This window comes from Rosa chinensis, chromosome 1 (assembly GCF_002994745.2).
Source record: "Rosa chinensis cultivar Old Blush chromosome 1, RchiOBHm-V2, whole genome shotgun sequence".
Lineage (NCBI taxonomy): Eukaryota > Viridiplantae > Streptophyta > Magnoliopsida > Rosales > Rosaceae > Rosa > Rosa chinensis.
In genome coordinates this window covers 21,829,790-21,843,670 of record NC_037088.1, presented here as the reverse complement: position 1 = coordinate 21,843,670, position 13,881 = coordinate 21,829,790, and the positions used below count along the sequence as shown (strand labels likewise).

Genomic DNA, 13,881 nt, shown 5'->3' with positions numbered 1-13,881 from the left:
TCCAATTACATGCATAAATCCTATGTTGGCCACCATAAAACAAACACATGCAAAAGTTTTCAATCAATCAGAGATAAACAACCAATCCACACCACAGATCAAGAAACTAAATTTAAACAAACATATGTTCTACATAATTGGGGCTTCAAACCTCGCCCCTAACAAAAGTAACTAGCCACACATCGTCTTAAATTCAACAATTAAAAACATGAGTATTCGATTACAAAAGAATAAAAACCGTAAAGAGCAGAGTATGAGAGCCACGAATTCACTTTTAGGCAGCCTTAGATGCAGGCAATCCTTCAAGATAGGGCACGGCAGGGGCTTGATGGAAGTGGATGGTGAATTGCACGGTTTTCCTTCTTGAAGACTTGGGAATTTTTGAGACTTTGTGTGCTAGGGTTTGGGAGCAGAAGATGGCGCTGTAGGATGGTGCTCTTCAACGTGTTCAGAGCCTCTATATATATAGAATACACAGCCCAAGTTTCCTTTTCCAATTCCGCTTTGAAAGCCTCTCCTAGTTGCTTGAGGATTACTCTACTTGGTGCATAATTAAATGATTTTCAAGCCTTAATAATCTTCCCAAAATCTGGAGGAATCATTCTAGGACTCTCCTTCATATTTTCAGCAGCAATAACCTCCCAAAAATGCCCTGGAAATCCGTCCAAAGAAGAATTCTGCAAAACCGTCCTGTTTTGACTAGGATTCAATTTCTGACTCTGAAGCTTCCTTCTTGGACAAGGAACGACTTCGTCTTGACAAGTTTCTGGATGGTTCTTGACTCCCACGTGCTCTATGACATCATATCATCTAGAATGATCAATAATCTTCTGGAAAAACTCCAATAAAATCGCCGGAAAAGATCTCCCAAAAAGCTTCGTGAAAAGCTAACAGTTTCTGCCTTATCGGGAAGCAAACTTCGACTTTGATTTCCTACTGCCTTGTTGACCCTTCTGACCAGTTCTTTGGCTGTAGTTGAAGTGTAACATCATATCTTTAAGGATCGCTGGCCCTTTCTTCAAATTTGCAGATGGAATGATGCAAGAATTGCTCCTCAAAACCGTTCCCAGAAAGCTGATTCTGAAACTGCAGTTTTCTGCTTTGCAGCAACTGTTTTGCACAACGATTTCCGTGGGTTTCCTTTGTAATTTCTGGCCAAATGGTTGATCAAAATTGGTCCTCTGCATCAGTACTTCATGATCCATGGCTTCGTTGCTCCCTTTCAGCTCTTATTTCTCTTGAATCACTCCACGAACTACCTAAAAAGAAAACAAAGTTAAAACTGACTTTTTAAAGGAAATAGCTAAGAAAAGTGTAAGGGATTTCATACTATATTCGTCGCATTTATGCTCCTATCAAATTCCCCCACACTTAGCTTTTGCTAGTCCCTTAGCAAAATCAAAACAAAGAAAATAAAACAAAGACTCAAAAAGACTCAAAACAAACTATGCCTTCAACATTATTGTCTCAGAAATCTCTTACTTTCATAGCATCAAGATTAGCATGCAACCAAGATTCAATCTTAAGTAATTCGAGAGTTAATTAAAACATATATTCCACATATAAGCATGTAAGACACGGGGGTGACAATGGTGATGGGTGGAGCTCAGCATGCTTCCAACAAGTATAATTCAAACCTCACAGGATTTACCACTCTTTCTTCTCTCAGATCAAGGTTAATGCTTAAAAGCTTTTTCACTCAAATATATGTGAGATGATAATATTTTCTACAAACAAAAAGCTCACATATAAAGAAAGAAAGGCTATGTCGAAATATATATGCATTTTTTTTTTTACTACGATCTCATGAAGGATACCAACTACTTGCCCAACGGATCGAACCATATGCTCAACTCTTGTAACCAATCTCCACAGATCAAAGGCTGCCCATCTTAAGGATCAAAGAGGTCTTACTTCAAGGTTGTAATGGGGCCAAGGTTTAGGGGTTTAAAGAAATAAAAGGGTAAGGAAAATCACAAAGTGTTCTAAAAACCTAGTGGAGCCTTCATTGAAGTACTGAGACGTCTTCTTCTAGTCACCAAGGCATCTTGCAACGTTGAGCTTCTTGTGTGTCTTTATTGAGGGCCGGATGTCATTGTATTGGGCCCTTTCTTCACTCTAACCTCTTCTTGTAGTCACAACTAGAGACCCAAGTACATACATCAATCTATCTCATGCCTTTGCCATATCTTTACTTTTCTTTCTTTGCCGTCCATTCTCTTCTTTTTTTTTTTCTGTTTTTTTTTCTTTTTCTTTTTTTGTTTCGGCATATAACAAAATTCTTTTCTTATGGCAAGGCTTTTACACTTTTTCAACTCAAGATGTATGTCTTGATTCCCCCACACTTGCTTCCTTCCATCATCTCTTGTAGTGCCTTCAAAATCTTGTATGTCTCGTGAATTAGCTCCACTAAATCCTTAGAACAAGGGTAGGGATATAACTCTACTAAGGTTTAAGGGATAAGAATATTGAGGGTGATGAAAGAAAAAGGTTTAAATGTAGGCTCAAAGGAGTTAAACTAGGGGAGTCCCACGACGGGCACAAATATGGACACAAGCTATTTTTGGCTTTGGTGGAAGTTCCTACGTGCCTTTATCCTTTCCAGAATCAGGGACATGTATTGATAAAAGTTTCGACCAGTACAAGAGCAAGTTCTAGTAATCTCTAGAGTCCGTCAAACTTAATCTGTGGCAAGCAGTCAATCAAAGAGAAAGATAATGAGATCACTAAGCATCGCCAAGAAAATAGGAGTATAATTTTTCAATGAACACTCACAAAGAATCGCAAATAGGCTCAAATTCTCACAAGGGTTATTATGAATCAAAACTCATCATCAACATGCTCATAATTCTGTACCAAGGTCAACAAAAACCACATCTACTACACAATCATATGCTTATATATATCGTAATTAACCAAAGAATTATTTTAACATCATCTCAATATTGTGGTCCTCTCTTATCCATAATTTCAGAGATTAAGTTTATCCCAGACAGTTGAAAGCAACCTAAGACTCTTAAAACAAAACAAGAACTGAAGACTCCAAAAGAAAGAAAAATAACTAACGAAATTTATTTTTTTGGATTTTTGATATTTTTCAATTTTTTTTTTTATTTTTTAATAAGACTCAAATTGAATTCCCTTCCCCCACATTTGAATCATACATTGCCCTCAATGTATGGCAAATTTAATCAAACAATGCATAATAGAAGCGTAAAGAGAGGAAATCAAAAAAAAATATTTTAAAGAAGAAAGGTGAGAAGGTTGATAGAAAAGCTCCCCCTTGTAGACCTCCCAATGCTCACGACCGCTGGAGATGACAACAAAAGACCCCAACCTCAAGACCATAAGGTCTTGACTTCCTAACGTAAGCTCCATGTGAAGTCTTGTTGCATCTTCGGAAACCTTAAGTTTGTGTCGGCAGCCCATGTTCCAGGTCCCATAATGTTTCTAGGCAGCGTCAGATGACGATTATACTACTTGGAGGTGAAAGTGGACTTTGCGAGCTCTCTGTGCATATGTGGAACACCTTCTAACTCCAAGCGGTTTGAAAGCTATAGCCCTATAAAGTTAGAGAAAAAAAAAAGAAATTTGAACACAAAACCGGGCAAAGTGACCTTTACCCACTCAAACCTTTATTCCGGGAGTATCACTGGTTCAATGGACGAGATTTTTGGTCTGAAAGTAGTAGACCTATAGAGCTTTGAGTCCATGTAAAGAAGTCCTCATTTCATCCACGGAAATACGCCCAGTTTTTCTATTTCTGTGACACAAATGCACAGTTTTCTGTTTCCCTGGACTGACCCTGCTGCATTCAAACTGGAACTGGGAACTCATATGAACTCCGAATCTAGTTCTGTAAAAACCTACAGAAACTAAACTCAATGATCTTTCCATCCATGTATGGTACATCTTCTGGTTCCATCTGAGCGGAAATCGGCAGTTGTCTAAAGTAGACGGACTGTATGGTCAGTACTCTGTTTTGACAGAAGGAACGTCTTTCACACCTCTTTTCAACCTGACGACCTGCACACAAACTAAAAACATAAAAAGGCACTAAATAGCAAACAAATAGAGAAAAGAAAACATTCTTTGGGTTGCCTCCCAAGAAGCGCTTGGTTTAACGTCCATCAGCCAGACGTAGTGAATGCTTTTAATCCATGGGAGGTGGTGTGTCATGAAGGTCCTTTTCCTCCACGTTGCTCTCCTGAAAGGCTGCGTAATATGGCTTCAAGCGATGGCCATTCACCTTGAACTCATTGCCTATTTGCTCACTTCAAATTTGCACAGCTCCGTGGGGAAAAACGTAAGTGACAACAAAAGGACCAACCCAACGTGAGCGAAGCTTACCTGGAAAGAGTTTGAGACGAGAGTGAAATAATAAAACTTTTTGGCCTGCTATGAATGTTTTCCCACGAATCATCTTGTCATGAAAGGCCTTAGTTTTCTCTTTATAAATCCTGGAGCTCTCGTACGCATCATTACGTAGTTCTTCCAACTCATTCACTTGAAGCTTTCTATGAATCCCAGCTGCATCTAAGTCCATATTAAAGCTCTTCACAGCCCACCAAGCTCGATGTTCCAATTCCACAGGTAGATGGCAAGCTTTTCCATACACCAACCTAAAGGGACTCATCCCTATTGGCGTCTTATACGCTGTCCGGTACGCCCACAAGGCATCATCTAGCCTTTGACTCCAATCCTTGCGACTTGGGCTAACTGTTTTCTCCAAAATCTTCTTGATTTCACGATTTGACACTTCTGCTTGTCCACTAGTTTGTGGATGATATGGCGTTGACACCTTGTGTGTCACATTATACTTTCTAAGCAAGGCTTCAATTGATCTATTGCAGAAGTGCAATCCTCCATCACTTATGATTGCTCGAGGCATTCCAAATCTAGAGAAAATATTAGATCGAAGAAAATCTGCAACAACTTTGGAATCATTAGTCCGGGTGGCTTTTGCTTCCACCCATTTTGAGACATAATCCACAGCGAGAAGAATATAAAGAAAACCTTGAGATGAAGGAAAAGGTCCCATAAAATCGATACCCCAAACATCAAAAATTTCAACAACCAAAACATTAGTTAAAGGCATTTGATTTTTAGGCCCTATGTTTCCGGTTCTTTGGCATCTATCACATGTCATACAAAAAGCATAAGCATCCTTAAATAAACTAGGCCAATAAAAACCCGATTCCAACACCTTAATAGTAGTTTTCTTAGAACCAAAATGACCTCCACAATTTTGAGAATGGCAAAACGTCAAGATATGATTAAACTCACTTTCAGGCACACAACGTCTAATTATACCATCCGCACAAAATTTCCAAAGATAAGGATTATCCCAAACATATTGCCTAGCATTCTTTTTAAGTTTTGCATGCATAGAACTTGACAACGTGTTTGGTATTTTTTTAGTGACTAAGAAATTGACTATGTCTGCATACCAAGGTTCACTTACCTCAATTCCGAAGAGTTGTTCATCCGGAAAAGTTTCCACAAGAGGTATGGCGTCTTCACCATGTACAAGGCGGCTCAAATGGTCTGCAACAACATTTTCACTCCCCTTCTTGTCCTTGATTTCGACATCAAATTCTTGTAGAAGAAGAATCCATCGTATTAGCCTCGGTTTTGCTTCCTTCTTTGAGAGTAAGTACTTCAAAGCTGCATGATCAGTATAAATAACAACTTTAGTTTGAAGTAAATAAGATCTAAATTTATCCAAAGCAAAAACAACAGCTAATAATTCTTTTTCTGTAGTCGAATAATTCAATTGAGCATCATTCAAAGTTCGAGAGGCGTAGTAGATGGCATAAGGCTTTTTCTCTTTTCTTTGGCCAAGCACTGCGCCTACTGCATAATCAGAGGCATCACACATGAGCTCAAATGGTAAGGACCAATCCGGAGGAAGCATGATAGGAGCAGAGGTCAAGAGCTCCTTTAATTTTTCAAACGCAACTTGGCAATCCTCATTCCATTCAAACGTCACCTCCTTTTGCAAAAGTCGACATAGGGGTCTTGCAATTTTGGAGAAGTCCTTGATAAAGCGTCTGTAAAATCCTGCATGTCCAAGAAAAGAACGAACCTCTCTCACAGAAGTGGGAGAGGGTAAGTGGCGAACAAGATCAACTTTAGCTTTATCTACTTCTATTCCCCTAGAAGAAACAATATGCCCTAGAACAATACCTTGAGTAACCATGAAGTGACATTTTTCCCAATTTAAAACAAGGTTAGTTTCAATGCAACGTTTCAAGATTAATTCTAGGTTTCCTAAGCAATTTTCGAAGCTATCACCAAAAACACTAAAATCATCCATGAAAACTTCAATTATTTTCTCAATGTAATTAGAAAAAATACTGAGCATGCATCTTTGAAACGTACCTGGGGCATTGCAAAGTCCAAATGGCATTCGACGGTAAGCAAAAGTGCCAAAAGGACAAGTGAAAGTTGTTTTCTCTTGATCCTCTTGAGCTATGCATATTTGATTATACCCAGAATAACCATCAAGGAAACAATAAAAAGAATGACCAGCTAACCTCTCAAGCATTTGATCGATGAAGGGTAAAGGAAAGTGGTCTTTCCTGGTGGTGGCGTTAAGCTTCCTATAATCGATGCAGACTCTATGGCCAGTCACGGTTCTTTGGGGCACAAGTTCATTCTCTTCATTCTTCACAACCGTTATTCCGGACTTCTTTGACACAACTTGGACTGGTGAGACCCATTCATTTACTGTCTGAAATAGGGTATATGACGCCACAATCTAGCAATTTGATGACTTCCTTCTTCACAACTTCCATCATTGGAGGGTTAAGACGACGTTGAGCCTCTCTAGTTGGTTTGGCACCCTCCTCAAGAAGAATTCGATGCACACAAGTGGTGGGGCTTATTCCCTTGATGTCAGCTAATGTCCATCCAATTGCAGTCTTGTGTTTCTTTAGCACTTTAACAAGTTCTTCTTCTTGAGATGGCGTTAACTTGGATGATACTATGACAGGCAATGTTTTGTCATCTCCCAAATAAACATACTTCAAATGATCTGGTAATGGTTTGAGTTCAAGTGTAGGAGCCTGAATCACTGAAGGAAGAGGTTTGTTAGTAGATAACTGAATTGACAAAGAGGGAGGATTTTTACCTTCATAACGCAGATGAGTTTCAATGGAAGAAACGTCCTCCAATATTGGAGGGTCCAACGTTTCCTGAAGTTTCTTCATGGGGATTATGACGCCATCATGGGTGTAGCCAATGCCTTGCTCAATAGTTGTGACCAACGTATCCTCTCTTATTGCTTCCAAAACTTTCTGTGCAAGAGTATCAAGTATGTCAATAGAAAAGCATGAATCAAATTCAATTGGATACCTCATAGCCTCAAAAATGTTGAAGCCTATCACATCTCCATCAAATTCCATGGTTAGAGAACCAGCATAGACGTCAATTTTTGTCCTAGCAGTCCGCATGAAAGGTCTACCCAACAAAAGTGGCGTTGGATTTATGGTAGATTCCTCCATGTCCAAAACATAAAAATCCGCGGGAAAGATTAAGTGATTAACATGCACAAGCACATCTTCCAACAATCCTTTCGGAAAGGCCTTAGATCTATCCGCCAATTGAATAATTACGTTATCAGTTTTTAAGTTTACCTAGACCTAAAGATGCATAAACAGAATAAGGCATAACATTTATAGATGCACCTAGATCTAACATGGCATTCTCAAATCTAGTGTTACCAATAACGCAAGGAATGGTGAAGCTTCCAGGATCTTTGCATTTTGGGGGAAGTTTCCTTTGAATAACAGCTGAGACATTCTCATTCACCTTCACAACCTCCTTTTCTCGAATTCTCCTTCTTGTTGTACAAAGTTCCTTCAAAAATTTTGCATATTTGGGCACTTGCTTTATAGCTTCAAGAAGGGGAATGTTGACCTGCACTTTTTTAAAGGTATCCAAAACAGCCATGTCGCTTTCTTCTTGTTTGGATTTAGCAAATCTGCGAGGAAAAGGCAAAGGAGAAAAGAAAGCATTAGTACTAACCGGAACTGAAGAGTTAGACAATTTACCTTTGGTTTCTGGTTTCGTGGGGGATTGCAATGAGCTTTCAATCCTGGGCGTAGCAGATTCTGGGATTGCAAGGTCAGTTTCAATCCTGGACGTAGCAGATCCACTTTTATCCTTTTCTTTTGGCGTCATGCTTTCCTTTTTCTGCGTTGCAGGATCTTCTTCCTTGTCATTCTTCTGGACAATGACGTCCTCCTCATCCTCTTGGACAACCTGGTTCTTCTTTGACGCCATAGGGGGGTCTATGGTGGTCCTTCCACTCCTTGTTGTTATGGCTTGTGCTTGCTCAAAGTGAGGATAAGGAATGGTGCCACTTGGGAGCTTACCTTGCTCATGAAATTTTCCCATGAACTCCACTACTTGGCTCATTTGTTTCTTCATCTCTGCCATGTCAGTACCAATGGTATTGGTCTATCTCTCATGATTATTTTGACCTGCAAGTAAAGCTTGAGTAGACTTTGCTAATGCTTTAATCAATTCATCATTAGAAGAAGAGACATTAGAATTAGAATTTGAAGTATTGAAAGAAGTAGGGTTTAGAGGAGCCTGAGGCTTTGGGAAGAAGCCTGGAGGACGTTGATTGAAGGCTTGAGAAGATGGTTGGGCGTTTTCATTGTCCTTCCAACGAAAATTGGGGTGATCCCTCCATCCAGGGTTGTAGGTGTTAGAATATGGGTCATTCCTTGGACGTTGGTACCCTTGTTGGAACCCTAGGGCGTTGACACCTTCAAAGTTTCCTCCTTCCATGAGTTGAGGGCATTGGTCAGACATATGCCCTTGCATTGAGCACACTCCACATACCATAACTTGTCCCTTCATTCCCTGAGAAACAATAGAAGTAAGCCTGTTAATTTTATCTTCCAATTGAACCAAAGTACTTACCTCATTAACTTTTTCACGTGTATGGGTGGACTTGGAACTACCATATTGTTGTTGATTCAAGGCCCTATTCTCAATTAAGATCATTCCAGCTGCAGGTTCCTTGTCAACAAACGATCCTCCAGAAGCTGCATCGAGCATATCTCTTTCCAAGTTGGTGAGACCATCATAGAAGCAAGTGAGCAAGGTCTCATTCTTCATGCCATGTTGAGGGCATTGAGTGATAAGGGTCTTGAACCTTTCATAGTACTCTGCATAGGACTCATCTTGCCCTTGTTGAATTCCACTTATCTTCTTCCTAAGCATGATGATACGAGATGTAGGGAAGTATTTTTCCAAAAATGCCTTCATCATGTCTGCCCAAGATGTGATGCGTCCACTTGGCAACTCATAAAGCCATTGCTTTGCCTTGTCAGCCAACGAAAATGGGAAGGCTTTCAACTTCAAGATTTGCTCATCAGCTCCTTGTGGCTTCATGCTCGTGCAAATGAACTGGAACTCCATTAAGTGTTGATTGGGATCTTCCATAGAGAGTCCATGGAATGTAGGAAGATGATGTAGTAGCCCAGATTTCAACTCAAAGTCAGCTCTTGCTCCTTCAACTGCATCAGGGTAGGTTATACAAGTGGGGAAGCCACCTGGTGGAATCACAGAGGTTGAAAGTTGCCTAATGGTGAGAGCCATTGGTTGAGGTGTTGGCGTTGAAACTTGCTCTTGGAAGAGTGATGAGATGTCGTACACCTCTCCTTCTTCTTTTGATGAAGACGAGCTTGCTTCCTTAAGCTTGTTTTTGCTTCGAATTGTTTTCAGAAGTTCAGGATCAAAAGGAACAAGCTCGCCTTTTGGATTTTTCCTTGTATGCATAAACGAGTTGAAGTACCTGAGGAACAAACAAGAATGGCGTTAGAACCCTAAGAAGAAAAACGAAAAACAAGGGGAAATAAATGTAAGGGACGAAATTATGAAAGACTAACACAAAACAAATTTTATTTCAACTAGAACTTGTAAATCAAGTTAGAAAAGAAATAGAATTCTAATCGTTAACAAAAACTTTCTCTCTACGTCGTTCGGTAACTCCTTTCCAACACGACCAGGTAGGTAAGGAACGATTTTGGTGGAGACAAAGCTCACTTGAGAACACTTCTCGTATCCAGACCAATCCTAGACATCGTGTGGTAATAAGATGCGCCTAGAGGAAGTAGAGATAGAGTCAATGTTAAAAACCAGAATTCCAAAACTACTCAAGTATGATTTACAACCTCTAACCGAAACTTGAATTAAAATTGTGAAAAATAGGTATTTTTCAATCCCCGGCGACGCGGCGCCAAATATTGATACGCTAAAAACAAGCGCTCAACTTAACCCTGCAAGATGTAGTCATTAGCAATATAGAGTAAGCAAGGATCGTTCGATGCCAGAGATTGAGGGTAACCAATTAATCACAAAGAAAAATAAAAATAAACTAATCTAAACTAATCAAAGAACACAAATCAAACAAACAAAGAAACTAACTAAAAGAAAAGAAAACAGCCATAGAATAAGGAGAAGAAGAAAGGAAGCAACGAAATAAAAGAAGAAAAGAAGAATAAATGTTTTGGGGGTTTTAGGGTTTACGAAAATTAAAGGAAAACAAAGAAAGCAATTTCAATTTTAAGTTTGAGAAAAATAAGATGGAGAAAACGTTAGAGACTCGGAAATCCACCACCAATTATTTTCGAACAATGTTAAGTTAACCTAGTTTCAATTACTAAGATGTGAACAGAAATCAACCAAGAAACAAGTCGGAGCAGATCATGTCCCTTATTAATGTTTCCCTAATTACTTAGTCTACGTGAACTGATAAGAGCACAATGTGCGACGATATTAATGAGTATGTGCTCCATTTTAGCCTTGTTTCTCCCTTAAGTTTCGTGTTTTGAGTCATCGAGTCATTTTAAGAGTCTTGTGGAGTGTTTGGCGTGAAATAGGCAGAAAACGCAAAATTCATGAAGAATCCTAGCGGGATCAGGATTCCTCACCGTCATGCTAATCTGTGGGCCTTAAGAGAGAATTTATGGGTGTATTTTTCTGAAATTAAATTGTTTTAGTTTCTTTTATTTTCTCTAAAAGAATTTAATTTTTTGCCCTTTATTAAATCAGGTTGACCAAGCAATGAAGAAGGGAAATAAAGGAGAAAGACGTTTTCAGTTGGGGAATAAAGGAGAAAGACGTTTTCAGTTGGGGAATAAAGGAGAAAGACGTTTTCAGTTGAGGAATAAAGAAAATAATGTTTCAACTGAAAAATAAATAAAGGAGAAAAGACGTTTCAGCTGGAAAATAAATAAGAGAAAGACGTTTTCAGTTGAGGAATAAAAAAGAAAGATGTTTCAGCTGAAAAATAAAAGAGAAAGACGTTTCAGCTTGGAAATTAAAAGAATTGCCCCATTATGAGAGGAGTTAAGGCCATAAAGGAGACGTTTCAGTTGGGAAAGCCAACCAATGCTCCCCTATAAATAGGCAACGTCCAGAACATAATTTGCATCACTTCCCAACCAAGATCACTTCCCAGCCAAGATCACTTCCTGGCCAAAAACTTTTCCGAGACTCTGCCCAATTCACTCCTTAAACTTCCATCACCTACAAGACCGTGACACCATCCATCCATCAATCTACAAAGCTCTAAGGCGCTGAGTCAAGGACGCTCCACCACCATAGCAGAGACGAGTTCATCACCGTGTTGCTAAGCCGCTGAGGAAAGCTTCCAAGTGTAACTATGACTCTACTTACAATTTTTATTTCGGTTTTGTGTGTTTCAATTTGCGAGTTGTGTAATTGGAGACATGAAATTTTCAGAATATTTTTATTAATATTTTTGAGATTTTCAGTTTATTATTGAGTTAATTTTGAGAATTCTTTTATGATGCATGTTATAATCTTGTGCCCTTTTATGTGTTTTGGTAATTTTCAGAGTTAGGTTCATAAGTTTGCATGCTAGAATAACGGTGAGAGTTTTTGTGTGTTTGCTTAATTTGCCAAGAGTAATTGTTATTTGTTAAGCCGCTGAGTTAAACAAGTAGCAATTAGTTCTAAAAAGTGGTAAAAATCATGCTTTAATGATTAAATGATTCTAGAAATTACGTGTTAAATTCTATGTGTAATGGTTAATTTGCACGTGTGAGTTGATTCGAGGGTTAGATAATACTACTAGTTAAGAGAATTACGCTGAGTGTTTTCGAAATTTAGTAGTATTAGGCTTGGTAAGGACTTTTCCGATCCAAACCTACATTAGAACGAATCAGATAAATGGATTGATCCGCTGAGGCTTTTCATTTTGGCTCTTATCTAGGCATTTAAGGTGGGCACATTTTTGTAGCATGTTGAAATGAATTTTCTGTTTTTACACTTAGTAATTTCCGAGTGGTATTGGTCTAGGTTAGGGAAGTCGATCATTGTATATAGTTTTATTTGTTTTGTTTTTATTTTAAGTAGATTAGGAACCAAATTTCAAAACCCCCCATTTTATTCTTTTATTTGTTAATTGACCTTTTTGTGTAGGTGTACCCTACAATCCCCGGACTGAACGATCCCTGCTTATCCTATACTGACAACTACATTTAAAAAAAAAAAAAATTTAAAAAAAAATTAAGCTCATGGTAGGGTAGTGAGGTCACAAACAAAGGTTTTAAACGTAGGCTCAAAGGGGTTCATTCTAAGGAGTCCCACGACGGGCACAATTGGGGACACATCATGCTTGTTTGGCTATGGTGGTTACCCTAATGCCTTCTATCCTATCCAGGATCAGAGCATATTATGGCATACAAGTTTTGACAGTCACAACAGCCGAGTTCTAGTACTCTCTAGTCCATTAAAATCTATGGCACATGATTATTGAATTTTCAAAGAATGATGAGGTTTTGCAAATACAGCCACGAAATTCTAGAATTATCAATAAGCACTCAAAAAGAAAGTATTTTAGCTCAACAGCTCACTTAGGGTCAAATGAATTAGACTTAATCCTAGCATGCTTAATGAACCAAGTTACAATCCTATCTTAAATCTTCATACAAGCATCACAATGTCGATTAACCACAGAATTCAATTAAGTCCTATTTCGATTGTGAAAACCTTCAGCCATGAATTCAGAGACATGTTCATCCTAGATGTTAGGGGCATCCTAAGACTCAAACACACAAAAAGACTCTATAAAACCTTCTTTTTTTTTAAACTGAAAATATTATGAAATAAATGTGTAAACCCACCCCACACTTAGAATCTACATTGTCCTCAATGTCGGCAAAAAAATATGGTATATAGACCCTAAATATGGGGGGCTACGAAAATAAGGGAAATGTAAAATAAACAAACAAACAAAGACACAAGTACAATTCAACCTAAGCAAGTGAAGGGTAGAAATGTCAAACTCTCGTTGATGGCTCCTTCACAGCTTCGGTTGAAATGGGTTGCCTCCCATGCAGCGCTTAATATTTATAGTCCTTCAGCCTGGACTTTTCTCCTTGGGTTCCTCCTGGAGGGGTATCTCTTCCAATGTGTGCTCCACAAAGGACTCACCAGATCAAGTGTTAGTAACATATACAAGGTTAGGAATACAAACATTATGTCTTTCCTTAACTTTCTAAGTTACTTTTATATTTACATACTTAGGTACTGGAACAGAGGACCCAGTTTGTGTATTGGAACTATAGAACAGCTACCCTCGACAAGGTCATGTTTAATCCAATATACCTTAAGCATGTCACACAACATTTTTTTTTAGTTTGTTATAAACATAGTTAATATCTCAATTGATTCCAAGTTGTAAGTCGAGCCCAATAGTAACCACTACTATTGGTGAGATACGATATAGGGATAGTCGCCTAGACATAAGTCTCTTTCCTTTGTTTCAGAAGGCTGGATGGCCAGATTAAGAGGTCAGTGAGAGGGAGGACTCATGTTGGTGATACTACGGAG

At 38.7% G+C, this 13,881-nt stretch overlaps 1 non-coding gene across 1 annotated transcript; it reads left to right on the top strand.

The window, feature by feature from the left end:
- Window positions 1-9,133: 9,133 nt before the first annotated feature.
- On the top strand, window positions 9,134-9,240 carry LOC112183174. Its single transcript, XR_002929765.1, has one exon. It is a non-coding gene; the product is annotated as a small nucleolar RNA R71 (small nucleolar RNA).
- The last annotated feature ends 4,641 nt before the right edge of the window (window positions 9,241-13,881 follow it).